Below are 11,075 nucleotides of genomic sequence, written 5' to 3'. Positions count from 1 at the left end.
ATTAAAAAGGGAATGCAACACGAGGACTTCCCAGATGGGATCCGGTGCTTTAGTGCTGGTATGATCGCATCCGACATGTTACCCCCGTCTTCGTCCCTTATGCTTGCCCCTCCCAGCTCCACTACACACACGATTGCACATTCCTTGGGCCGCTCCCGCTCAACTACGGAGACGAGTTTTACCACGGTTCAACTGCACCAGTGCCTATTTACCATGGTTTCGACCCCTTTCAGAACACGCTTGCCGCCGCTAGACGCGTGAATAATGAGCAGCGAGCTAAAACTTACCGCAAATGTGCAAAATAATAAAACGTGCTAAACATACGTCGCGCTCGTGCGTTTTGTTTTGCACGCGGTGCAAAAAAATTAAAAAGGGAATGCAACACGAGGACTTCCCAGGAGGTCACCCATCCTAGTACTACTCTCGCCCAAGCACGCTTAACTTCGGAGTTCTGATGGGATCCGGTGCTTTAGTGCTGGTATGATCGCATCCGACATGTTACCCCCGTCTTCGTCCCTTATGCTTGCCCCTCCCAGCTCCACTACACACACGATTGCACATTCCTTTGGCCGCTCCCGCTCAACTACGGAGACGAGTTTTACCACGGTTCAACTGCACCAGTGCCTATTTACCATGGTTTCGACCCCTTTCAGAACACGCTTGCCGCCGCTAGACGCGTGAATAATGAGCAGCGCTAAAACTTACCGTAAACGTGAAAAATAATAAAACGTGCTAAACATACGTCGCGCTCGTGCGTTTTGTTTTGCACGCGGTGCAAAAAAATTAAAAAGGGAATGCAACACGAGGGCTTCACAGGAGGTCACCCATCCTAGTACTACTCTCGCCCAAGCACGCTTAACTTCGGAGTTCTGATGGGATCTGGTGCTTTAGTGCTGGTATGATCGCATCCGACATGTTACCCCCGTCTTCGTCCCTTATGCTTGCCCCTCCCAGCTCCACTACACACACGATTGCACATTCCTTTGGCCGCTCCCGCTCAACTACGGAGACGAGTTTTACCACGGTTCAACTGCACCAGTGCCTATTTACCATGGTTTCGACCCCTTTCAGAACACGCTTGCCGCCGCTAGACGCGTGAATAATGAGCAGCGCTAAAACTTACCGTAAACGTGCAAAATAATAAAATGTGCTAAACATACGTCGCGCTCGTGCGTTTTGTTTTGCACGCGGTGCAAAAAAATTAAAAAGGGAATGCAACACGAGGACTTCCCAGGAGGTCACCCATCCTAGTACTACTCTCGCCAAGCACGCTTAACTTCGGAGTTCTAATGGGATCCGGTGCTTTAGTGCTGGTATGATCGCATCCGACATGTTACCCCCGTCTTCGTCCCTTATGCTTGCCCCTCCCAGCTCCACTACACACACGATTGCACATTCCTTTGGCCGCTCCCGCTCAACTACGGAGACGAGTTTTACCACGGTTCAACTGCACCAGTGCCTATTTACCATGGTTTCGACCCCTTTCAGAACACGCTTGCCGCCGCTAGACGCGTGAATAATGAGCAGCGAGCTAAAACTTACCGTAAACGTGCAAAATAATAAAACGTGCTAAACATACGTCGCGCTCGTGCGTTTTGTTTTGCACGCGGTGCAAAAAAATTAAAAAGGGAACGCAACACGAGGACTTCCTAGGAGGTCACCCATCCCAGTACTACTCTCGCCCAAGCACGCTTAACTTCGGAGTTCTGATGGGATCCGGTGCTTTAGTGCTGGTATGATCGCATCCGACATGTTACCCCCGTCTTCGTCCCTTATGCTTGCCCCTCCCAGCTCCACTACACACACGATTGCACATTCCTTTGGCCGCTCCCGCTCAACTACGGAGACGAGTTTTACCACGGTTCAACTGCACCAGTGCCTATTTACCATGGTTTCGACCCCTTTCAGAACACGCTTGCCGCCGCTAGACGCGTGAATAATGAGCAGCGAGCTAAAACTTACCGTAAACGTGCAAAATAATAAAACGTGCTAAACATACGTCGCGCTCGTGTGTTTTGTTTTGCACGCGGTGCAAAAAAATTAAAAAGGGAATGCAACACGAGGACTTCCCAGGAGGTCACCCATCCTAGTACTACTCTCGCCCAAGCACGCTTAACTTCGGAGTTCTGATGGGATCCGATGCTTTAGTGCTGGTATGATCGCATCCGACGTGTTGCCCCCGTCTTCGTCCCTTATGCTTGCCCCTCCCAGCTCCACTACACACACGATTGCACATTCCTTTGGCCGCTCCCGCTCAACTACGGAGACGAGTTTTACCACGGTTCAACTGCACCAGTGCCTATTTACCATGGTTTCGACCCCTTTCAGAACACGCTTGCCGCCGCTAGACGTGTGAATAATGAGCAGCGAGCTAAAACTTACCGTAAACGTGCAAAATAATAAAACGTGCTAAACATACGTCGCGCTCGTGCGTTTTGTTTTGCACGCGGTGCAAAAAAATTAAAAAGGGAATGCAACACGAGGACTTCCCAGGAGGTCACCCATCCTAGTACTACTCTCGCCCAAGCACGCTTAACTTCGGAGTTCTGATGGGATCCGGTGCTTTAGTGCTGGTATGATCGCATCCAACATGTTACCCCCGTCTTCGTCCCTTATGCTTGCCCCTCCCAGCTCCACTACACACACGATTGCACATTCCTTTGGCCGCTCCCGCTCAACTACGGAGACGAGTTTTACCACGGTTCAACTGCACCAGTGCCTATTTACCATGGTTTCGACCCCTTTCAGAACACGCTTGCCGCCGCTAGACGCGTGAATAATGAGCAGCGACCTAAAACTTACCGTAAACGTGCAAAATAATAAAACGTGCTAAACATACGTCGCGCTCGTGCGTTTTGTTTTGCACGCGGTGCAAAAAAATTAAAAAGGGAATGCAACACGAGGACTTCCCAGGAGGTCACCCATCCTAGTACTACTCTCGCCCAAGCACGCTTAACTTCGGAGTTCTGATGGGATCCGGTGCTTTAGTGCTGGTATGATCGCATCCGACATGTTACCCCCGTCTTCGTCCCTTATGCTTGCCCCTCCCAGCTCCACTACACACACGATTTCACATTCCTTTGGCCGCTCCCGCTCAACTACGGAGACGAGTTTTACCACGGTTCAACTGCACCAGTGCCTACTTACCATGGTTTCGACCCCTTTCAGAACACGCTTGCCGCCGCTAGACGCGTGAATAATGAGCAGCGAGCTAAAACTTACCGTAAACGTGCAAAATAATAAAACGTGCTAAACATACGTCGCGCTCGTGCGTTTTGTTTTGCACGCGGTGCAAAAAAATTAAAAAGGGAATGCAACACGAGGACTTCCCAGGAGGTCAACCATCCTAGTACTACTCTCGCCCAAGCACGCTTAACTTCGGAGTTCTGATGGGATCCGGTGCTTTAGTGCTGGTATGATCGCATCCGACATGTTACCCCCGTCTTCGTCCCTTATGCTTGCCCCTCCCAGCTCCACTACACACACGATTGCACATTCCTTTGGCCGCTCCCGCTCAACTACGGAGACGAGTTTTACCACGGTTCAACTGCACCAGTGCCTACTTACCATGGTTTCGACCCCTTTCAGAACACGCTTGCCGCCGCTAGACGCGTGAATAATGAGCAGCGAGCTAAAACTTACCGTAAACGTGCAAAATAATAAAACGTGCTAAACATACGTCGCGCTCGTGCGTTTTGTTTTGCACGCGGTGCAAAAAAATTAAAAAGGGAATGCAACACGAGGACTTCCCTGGAGGTCACCCATCCTAGTACTACTCTCGCCCAAGCACGCTTAACTTCGGAGTTCTGATGGGATCCGGTGCTTTAGTGCTGGTATGATCGCATCCGACATGTTACCCCCGTCTTCGTCCCTTATGCTTGCCCCTCCCAGCTCCACTACACACACGATTGCACATTCCTTTGGCCGCTCCCGCTCAACTACGGAGACGAGTTTTACCACGGTTCAACTGCACCAGTGCCTACTTACCATGGTTTCGACCCCTTTCAGAACACGCTTGCCGCCGCTAGACGCGTGAATAATGAGCAGCGAGCTAAAACTTACCGTAAACGTGCAAAATAATAAAACGTGCTAAACATACGTCGCGCTCGTGCGTTTTGTTTTGCACGCGGTGCAAAAAAATTAAAAAGGGAATGCAACACGAGGACTTCCCAGGAGGTCACCCATCCTAGTACTACTCTCACCCAAGCACGCTTAACTTCGGAGTTCTGATGGGATCCGGTGCTTTAGTGCTGGTATGATCGCATCCGACATGTTACCCCCGTCTTCGTCCCTTATGCTTGCCCCTCCCAGCTCCACTACACACACGATTGCACATTCCTTTGGCCGCTCCCGCTCAACTACGGAGACGAGTTTTACCACGGTTCAACTGCACCAGTGCCTATTTACCATGGCTTCGACCCCTTTCAGAACACGCTTGCCGCCGCTAGACGCGTGAATAATGAGCAGCGAGCTAAAACTTACCGTAAACGTGCAAAATAATAAAACGTGCTAAACATACGTCGCGCTCGTGCGTTTTGTTTTGCACGCGGTGCAAAAAAATTAAAAAGGGAATGCAACACGAGGACTTCCCAGGAGGTCACCCATCCTAGTACTACTCTCGCCCAAGCACGCTCAACTTCGGAGTTCTGATGGGATCCGGTGCTTTAGTGCTGGTATGATCGCATCCGACATGTTACCCCCGTCTTCGTCCCTTATGCTTGCCCCTCACAGCTCCACTACACACACGATTGCACATTCCTTTGGCCGCTCCCGCTCAACTACGGAGACGAGTTTTACCACGGTTCAACTGCACCAGTGCCTATTTACCATGGTTTCGACCCCTTTCAGAACACGCTTGCCGCCGCTAGACGCGTGAATAATGAGCAGCGAGCTAAAACTTACCGCAAACGTGCAAAATAATAAAACGTGCTAAACATACGTCGCGCTCGTGCGTTTTGTTTTGCACGCGGTGCAAAAAAATTAAAAAGGGAATGCAACACGAGGACTTCCCAGGAGGTCACCCATCCTAGTACTACTCTCGCCCAAGCACGCTTAACTTCGGAGTTCTGATGGGATCCGGTGCTTTAGTGCTGGTATGATCGCATCCGACATGTTACCCCCGTCTTCGTCCCTTATGCTTGCCCCTCCCAGCTCCACTACACACACGATTGCACATTCCTTTGGCCGCTACCGCTCAACTACGGAGACGAGTTTTACCACGGTTCAACTGCACCAGTGCCTATTTACCATGGTTTCGACCCCTTTCAGAACACGCTTGCCGCCGCTAGACGCGTGAATAATGAGCAGCGAGCTAAAACTTACCGTAAACGTGCAAAATAATAAAACGTGCTAAACATACGTCGCGCTCGTGCGTTTTGTTTTGCACGCGGTGCAAAAAAACTAAAAAGGGAATGCAACACGAGGACTTCCCAGGAGGTCACCCATCCTAGTACTACTCTCGCCCAAGCACGCTTAACTTCAGAGTTCTGATGGGATCCGGTGCTTTAGTGCTGGTATGATCGCATCCGACATGTTACCCCCGTCTTCGTCCCTTATGCTTGCCCCTCCCAGCTCCACTACACACACGATTGCACATTCCTTTGGCCGCTACCGCTCAACTACGGAGACGAGTTTTACCACGGTTCAACTGCACCAGTGCCTATTTACCATGGTTTCGACCCCTTTCAGAACACGCTTGCCGCCGCTAGACGCGTGAATAATGAGCAGCGAGCTAAAACTTACCGCAAACGTGCAAAATAATAAAACGTGCTAAACATACGTCGCGCTCGTGCGTTTTGTTTTGCACGCGGTGCAAAAAAATTAAAAAGGGAATGCAACACGAGGACTTCCCAGGAGGTCACCCATCCTAGTACTACTCTCGCCCAAGCACGCTTAACTTCGGAGTTCTGATGGGATCCGGTGCTTTAGTGCTGGTATGATCGCATCCGACATGTTACCCCCGTCTTCGTCCCTTATGCTTGCCCCTCCCAGCTCCACTACACACACGATTGCACATTCCTTTGGCCGCTCCCGCTCAACTACGGAGACGAGTTTTACCACGGTTCAACTGCACCAGTGCCTATTTACCATGGTTTCGACCCCTTTCAGAACACGCTTGCCGCCGCTAGACGCGTGAATAATGAGCAGCGAGCTAAAACTTACCGTAAACGTGCAAAATAATAAAACGTGTTAAACATACGTCGCGCTCGTGCGTTTTGTTTTGCACGCGGTGCAAAAAAATTAAAAAGGGAATGCAACACGAGGACTTCCCAGGAGGTCACCCATCCTAGTACTACTCTCGCCCAAGCACGCTTAACTTCGGAGTTCTGATGGGATCCGGTGCTTTAGTGCTGGTATGATCGCATCCGACATGTTACCCCCGTCTTCGTCCCTTATGCTTGCCCCTCCCAGCTCCACTACACACACGATTGCACATTCCTTTGGCCGCTCCCGCTCAACTACGGAGACGAGTTTTACCACGGTTCAACTGCACCAGTGCCTATTTACCATGGTTTCGACCCCTTTCAGAACACGCTTGCCGCCGCTAGACGCGTGATTAATGAGCAGCGAGCTAAAACTTACCGTAAACGTGCAAAATAATAAAACGTGCTAAACATACGTCGCGCTCGTGCGTTTTGTTTTGCACGCGGTGCAAAAAAATTAAAAAGGGAACGCAACACGAGGACTTCCCAGGAGGTCACCCATCCTAGTACTACTCTCGCCCAAGAACGCTTAACTTCGGAGTTCTGATGGGATCCGGTGTTTTAGTGCTGGTATGATCGCATCCGACATGTTACCCCCGTCTTCGTCCCTTATGCTTGCCCCTCCCAGCTCCACTACACACACGATTGCACATTCCTTTGGCCGCTCCCGCTCAACTACGGAGACGAGTTTTACCACGGTTCAACTGCACCAGTGCCTATTTACCATGGTTTCGACCCCTTTCAGAACACGCTTGCCGCCGCTAGACGCGTGAATAATGAGCAGCGAGCTAAAACTTACCGTAAACGTGCAAAATAATAAAACGTGCTAAACATACGTCGCGCTCGTGCGTTTTGTTTTGCACGCGGTGCAAAAAAATTAAAAAGGGAATGCAACACGAGGACTTCCCAGGAGGTCACCCATCCTAGTACTACTCTCGCCCAAGCACGCTCAACTTCAGAGTTCTGATGGGATCCGGTGCTTTAGTGCTGGTATGATCGCATCCGACATGTTACCCCCGTCTTCGTCCCTTATGCTTGCCCCTCTCAGCTCCACTACACACACGATTGCACATTCCTTTGGCCGCTCCCGCTCAACTACGGAGACGAGTTTTACCACGGTTCAACTGCACCAGTGCCTATTTACCATGGTTTCGACCCCTTTCAGAACACGCTTGCCGCCGCTAGACGCGTGAATAATGAGCAGCGAGCTAAAACTTACCGTAAACGTGCAAAATAATAAAACGTGCTAAACATACGTCGCGCTCGTGCGTTTTGTTTTGCACGCGGTGCAAAAAAAATAAAAAGGGAATGCAACACGAGGACTTCCCAGGAGGTCACCCATCCTAGTACTACTCTCGCCCAAGCACGCTTAACTTCGGAGTTCTGATGGGATCCGGTGCTTTAGTGCTGGTATGATCACATCCGACATGTTACCCCCGTCTTCGTCCCTTATGCTTGCCCCTCCCAGCTCCACTACACACACGATTGCACATTCCTTTGGCCGCTCCCGCTCAACTACGGAGACGAGTTTTACCACGGTTCAACTGCACCAGTGCCTATTTACCATGGTTTCGACCCCTTTCAGAACACGCTTGCCGCCGCTAGACGCGTGAATAATGAGCAGCGAGCTAAAACTTACCGTAAACGTGCAAAATAATAAAACGTGCTAAACATACGTCGCGCTCGTGCGTTTTGTTTTGCACGCGGTGCAAAAAAAATAAAAAGGGAATGCAACACGAGGACTTCCCAGGAGGTCACCCATCCTAGTACTACTCTCGCCCAAGCACGCTTAACTTCGGAGCTCTGATGGGATCCGATGCTTTAGTGCTGGTATGATCGCATCCGACATGTTACCCCCGTCTTCGTCCCTTATGCTTGCCCCTCCCAGCTCCACTACACACACGATTGCACATTCCTTTGGCCGCTCCCGCTCAACTACGGAGACGAGTTTTACCACGGTTCAACTGCACCAGTGCCTATTTACCATGGTTTCGACCCCTTTCAGAACACGCTTGCCGCCGCTAGACGCGTGAATAATGAGCAGCGAGCTAAAACTTACCGTAAACGTGCAAAATAATAAAACGTGCTAAACATACGTCGCGCTCGTGCGTTTTGTTTTGCACGCGGTGCAAAAAAATTAAAAAGGGAATGCAACACGAGGACTTCCCAGATGGGATCCGGTGCTTTAGTGCTGGTATGATCGCATCCGACATGTTACCCCCGTCTTCGTCCCTTATGCTTGCCCCTCCCAGCTCCACTACACACACGATTGCACATTCCTTTGGCCGCTCCCGCTCAACTACGGAGACGAGTTTTACCACGGTTCAACTGCACCAGTGCCTATTTACCATGGTTTCGACCCCTTTCAGAACACGCTTGCCGCCGCTAGACGCGTGAATAATGAGCAGCGAGCTAAAACTTACCGTAAACGTGCAAAATAATAAAACGTGCTAAACATACGTCGCGCTCGTGCGTTTTGTTTTGCACGCGGTGCAAAAAAATTAAAAAGGGAATGCAACACGAGGACTTCCCAGGGGTCACCCATCCTAGTACTACTCTCGCCCAAGCACGCTTAACTCCGGAGTTCTGATGGGATCCGGTGCTTTAATTCTGGTATGATCGCATCCGACATGTTACCCCCGTCTTCGTCCCTTATGCTTGCCCCTCCCAGCTCCACTACACACACGATTGCACATTCGTTTGGCCGCTCCCGCTCAACTACGGAGACGAGTTTTACCACGGTTCAACTGCACCAGTGCCTATTTACCATGGTTTCGACCCCTTTCAGAACACGCTTGCCGCCGCTAGACGCGTGAATAATGAGCAGCGAGCTAAAACTTACCGTAAACGTGCAAAATAATAAAACGTGCTAAACATACGTCGCGCTCGTGCGTTTTGTTTTGCACGCGGTGCAAAAAAATTAAAAAGGGAATGCAACACGAGGACTTCCCATGAGGTCACCCATCCTAGTACTACTCTCGCCCAAGCACGCTTAACTTCGAAGTTCTGATGGGATCCGGTGCTTTAGTGCTGGTATGATCGCATCCAACATGTTACCCCCGTCTTCGTCCTTATGCTTGCCCCTCCCAGCTCCACTACACACACGATTGCACATTCCTTTGGCCGCTCCCGCTGAACTACGGAGACGAGTTTTACCACGGTTCAACTGCACCAGTGCCTATTTACCATGGTTTCGACCCCTTTCAGAACACGCTTGCCGCCGCTAGACGCGTGAATAATGAGCAGCGAGCTAAAACTTACCGTAAACGTGCAAAATAATAAAACGTGCTAAACATACGTCGCGCTCGTGCGTTTTGTTTTGCACGCGGTGCAAAAAAATTAAAAAGGGAATGCAACACGAGGACTTCCCAGGAGGTCACCCATCCTAGTACTACTCTCGCCCAAGCACGCTTAACTTCGGAGTTCTGATGGGATCCGGTGCTTTAGTGCTGGTATGATCATATCCGACATGTTACCCCCGTCTTCGTCCCTTATGCTTGCCCCTCCCAGCTCCACTACACACACGATTGCACATTCCTTTGGCCGCTCCCGCTCAACTACGGAGACGAGTTTTACCACGGTTCAACTGCACCAGTGCCTATTTACCATGGTTTCGACCCCTTTCAGAACACGCTTGCCGCCGCTAGACGCGTGAATAATGAGCAGCGAGCTAAAACTTACCGTAAACGTGCAAAATAATGAAACGTGCTAAACATACGTCGCGCTCGTGCGTTTTGTTTTGCACGCGGTGCAAAAAAATTAAAAAGGGAATGCAACACGAGGACTTCCCAGGAGGTCACCCATCCTAGTACTACTCTCGCCCAAGCACGCTTAACTTCGGAGTTCTAATGGGATCCGGTGCTTTAGTGCTAGTATGATCACATCCGACATGTTACCCCCGTCTTCGTCCCTTATGCTTGCCCCTCCCAGCTCCACTACACACACGATTGCACATTCGTTTGGCCGCTCACGCTCAACTACGGAGACGAGTTTTACCACGGTTCAACTGCAGCAGTGCCTATTTACCATGGTTTCGATCCCTTTCAGAACACGCTTGCCGCCGCTAGACGCGTGAATAATGAGCAGCGACCTAAAACTTACCGTAAACGTGCAAAATAATAAAACGTGCTAAACATACGTCGCGCTCGTGCGTTTTGTTTTGCACGCGGTGCAAAAAAATTAAAAAGGGAATGCAACACGAGGACTTCCCAGGAGGTCACCCATCCTAGTACTACTCTCGCCCAAGCACGCTTAACTTCGGAATTCTGATGGGATCCGGTGCTTTAGTGCTGGTATGATCGCATCCGACATGTTACCCCCGTCTTCGTCCCTTATGCTTGCCCCTCCCAGCTCCACTACACACACGATTGCACATTCCTTTGGCCGCTCCCGCTCAACTACGGAGACGAGTTTTACCACGGTTCAACTGCACCAGTGCCTATTTACCATGGTTTCGACCCCTTTCAGAACACGCTTGCCGCCGCTAGACGCGTGAATAATGAGCAGCGCTAAAACTTACCGTAAACGTGCAAAATAATAAAATGTGCTAAACATACGTCGCGCTCGTGCGTTTTGTTTTGCACGCGGTGCAAAAAAATTAAAAAGGGAATGCAACACGAGGACTTCCCAGGAGGTCACCCATCCTAGTACTACTCTCGCCAAGCACGCTTAACTTCGGAGTTCTAATGGGATCCGGTGCTTTAGTGCTGGTATGATCGCATCCGACATGTTACCCCCGTCTTCGTCCCTTATGCTTGCCCCTCCCAGCTCCACTACACACACGATTGCACATTCCTTTGGCCGCTCCCGCTCAACTACGGAGACGAGTTTTACCACGGTTCAACTGCACCAGTGCCTATTTACCATGGTTTC

The 11,075-nt window shown here is 50.5% G+C and overlaps 25 non-coding genes across 25 annotated transcripts; all 25 read right to left on the bottom strand.

Moving 5' to 3' along the window:
- Positions 1–373: 373 nt before the first annotated feature.
- On the bottom strand, positions 374–492 carry LOC123174715 (5S ribosomal RNA). Its single transcript, XR_006487296.1, has one exon. It is a non-coding gene; the product is annotated as a 5S ribosomal RNA (ribosomal RNA).
- A 299-nt stretch (positions 493–791) lies between these two features.
- On the bottom strand, positions 792–910 carry LOC123174760 (5S ribosomal RNA). Its single transcript, XR_006487337.1, has one exon. It is a non-coding gene; the product is annotated as a 5S ribosomal RNA (ribosomal RNA).
- Positions 911–1,209: 299 nt separating this feature from the next.
- LOC123174702 (5S ribosomal RNA) lies at positions 1,210–1,327 on the bottom strand. The gene has a single exon (XR_006487285.1). It is a non-coding gene; the product is annotated as a 5S ribosomal RNA (ribosomal RNA).
- Positions 1,328–1,628: 301 nt separating this feature from the next.
- Positions 1,629–1,747, bottom strand: LOC123174750 (5S ribosomal RNA). Its single transcript, XR_006487328.1, has one exon. It is a non-coding gene; the product is annotated as a 5S ribosomal RNA (ribosomal RNA).
- A 301-nt stretch (positions 1,748–2,048) lies between these two features.
- On the bottom strand, positions 2,049–2,167 carry LOC123174739 (5S ribosomal RNA). Its single transcript, XR_006487318.1, has one exon. It is a non-coding gene; the product is annotated as a 5S ribosomal RNA (ribosomal RNA).
- Positions 2,168–2,468: 301 nt separating this feature from the next.
- On the bottom strand, positions 2,469–2,587 carry LOC123174714 (5S ribosomal RNA). The gene has a single exon (XR_006487295.1). It is a non-coding gene; the product is annotated as a 5S ribosomal RNA (ribosomal RNA).
- Positions 2,588–2,888: 301 nt separating this feature from the next.
- LOC123174713 (5S ribosomal RNA) lies at positions 2,889–3,007 on the bottom strand. Its single transcript, XR_006487294.1, has one exon. It is a non-coding gene; the product is annotated as a 5S ribosomal RNA (ribosomal RNA).
- Positions 3,008–3,308: 301 nt separating this feature from the next.
- Positions 3,309–3,427, bottom strand: LOC123174734 (5S ribosomal RNA). The gene has a single exon (XR_006487314.1). It is a non-coding gene; the product is annotated as a 5S ribosomal RNA (ribosomal RNA).
- Positions 3,428–3,728: 301 nt separating this feature from the next.
- On the bottom strand, positions 3,729–3,847 carry LOC123174726 (5S ribosomal RNA). The gene has a single exon (XR_006487306.1). It is a non-coding gene; the product is annotated as a 5S ribosomal RNA (ribosomal RNA).
- Positions 3,848–4,148: 301 nt separating this feature from the next.
- LOC123174735 (5S ribosomal RNA) lies at positions 4,149–4,267 on the bottom strand. The gene has a single exon (XR_006487315.1). It is a non-coding gene; the product is annotated as a 5S ribosomal RNA (ribosomal RNA).
- Positions 4,268–4,568: 301 nt separating this feature from the next.
- On the bottom strand, positions 4,569–4,687 carry LOC123174752 (5S ribosomal RNA). The gene has a single exon (XR_006487330.1). It is a non-coding gene; the product is annotated as a 5S ribosomal RNA (ribosomal RNA).
- Positions 4,688–4,988: 301 nt separating this feature from the next.
- Positions 4,989–5,107, bottom strand: LOC123174712 (5S ribosomal RNA). The gene has a single exon (XR_006487293.1). It is a non-coding gene; the product is annotated as a 5S ribosomal RNA (ribosomal RNA).
- A 301-nt stretch (positions 5,108–5,408) lies between these two features.
- On the bottom strand, positions 5,409–5,527 carry LOC123174730 (5S ribosomal RNA). The gene has a single exon (XR_006487310.1). It is a non-coding gene; the product is annotated as a 5S ribosomal RNA (ribosomal RNA).
- Positions 5,528–5,828: 301 nt separating this feature from the next.
- LOC123174711 (5S ribosomal RNA) lies at positions 5,829–5,947 on the bottom strand. Its single transcript, XR_006487292.1, has one exon. It is a non-coding gene; the product is annotated as a 5S ribosomal RNA (ribosomal RNA).
- Positions 5,948–6,248: 301 nt separating this feature from the next.
- On the bottom strand, positions 6,249–6,367 carry LOC123174709 (5S ribosomal RNA). Its single transcript, XR_006487291.1, has one exon. It is a non-coding gene; the product is annotated as a 5S ribosomal RNA (ribosomal RNA).
- Positions 6,368–6,668: 301 nt separating this feature from the next.
- LOC123174692 (5S ribosomal RNA) lies at positions 6,669–6,787 on the bottom strand. The gene has a single exon (XR_006487274.1). It is a non-coding gene; the product is annotated as a 5S ribosomal RNA (ribosomal RNA).
- Positions 6,788–7,088: 301 nt separating this feature from the next.
- On the bottom strand, positions 7,089–7,207 carry LOC123174695 (5S ribosomal RNA). Its single transcript, XR_006487278.1, has one exon. It is a non-coding gene; the product is annotated as a 5S ribosomal RNA (ribosomal RNA).
- Positions 7,208–7,508: 301 nt separating this feature from the next.
- Positions 7,509–7,627, bottom strand: LOC123174721 (5S ribosomal RNA). The gene has a single exon (XR_006487302.1). It is a non-coding gene; the product is annotated as a 5S ribosomal RNA (ribosomal RNA).
- Positions 7,628–7,928: 301 nt separating this feature from the next.
- Positions 7,929–8,047, bottom strand: LOC123174761 (5S ribosomal RNA). Its single transcript, XR_006487338.1, has one exon. It is a non-coding gene; the product is annotated as a 5S ribosomal RNA (ribosomal RNA).
- A 665-nt stretch (positions 8,048–8,712) lies between these two features.
- Positions 8,713–8,830, bottom strand: LOC123174705 (5S ribosomal RNA). The gene has a single exon (XR_006487288.1). It is a non-coding gene; the product is annotated as a 5S ribosomal RNA (ribosomal RNA).
- Positions 8,831–9,131: 301 nt separating this feature from the next.
- On the bottom strand, positions 9,132–9,250 carry LOC123174744 (5S ribosomal RNA). The gene has a single exon (XR_006487323.1). It is a non-coding gene; the product is annotated as a 5S ribosomal RNA (ribosomal RNA).
- A 300-nt stretch (positions 9,251–9,550) lies between these two features.
- LOC123174693 (5S ribosomal RNA) lies at positions 9,551–9,669 on the bottom strand. Its single transcript, XR_006487275.1, has one exon. It is a non-coding gene; the product is annotated as a 5S ribosomal RNA (ribosomal RNA).
- Positions 9,670–9,970: 301 nt separating this feature from the next.
- Positions 9,971–10,089, bottom strand: LOC123174757 (5S ribosomal RNA). The gene has a single exon (XR_006487334.1). It is a non-coding gene; the product is annotated as a 5S ribosomal RNA (ribosomal RNA).
- Positions 10,090–10,390: 301 nt separating this feature from the next.
- Positions 10,391–10,509, bottom strand: LOC123174742 (5S ribosomal RNA). Its single transcript, XR_006487321.1, has one exon. It is a non-coding gene; the product is annotated as a 5S ribosomal RNA (ribosomal RNA).
- Positions 10,510–10,808: 299 nt separating this feature from the next.
- Positions 10,809–10,926, bottom strand: LOC123174701 (5S ribosomal RNA). The gene has a single exon (XR_006487284.1). It is a non-coding gene; the product is annotated as a 5S ribosomal RNA (ribosomal RNA).
- Between the last annotated feature and the right edge of the window lie 149 nt (positions 10,927–11,075).

Source organism: Triticum aestivum, unplaced genomic scaffold, assembly GCF_018294505.1.
Source record: "Triticum aestivum cultivar Chinese Spring unplaced genomic scaffold, IWGSC CS RefSeq v2.1 scaffold90744, whole genome shotgun sequence".
Taxonomy (NCBI): Eukaryota; Viridiplantae; Streptophyta; class Magnoliopsida; order Poales; family Poaceae; genus Triticum; species Triticum aestivum.
Note: the sequence above shows the minus strand (reverse complement) of the source record. Positions and strands in the feature narration are given on the sequence as shown.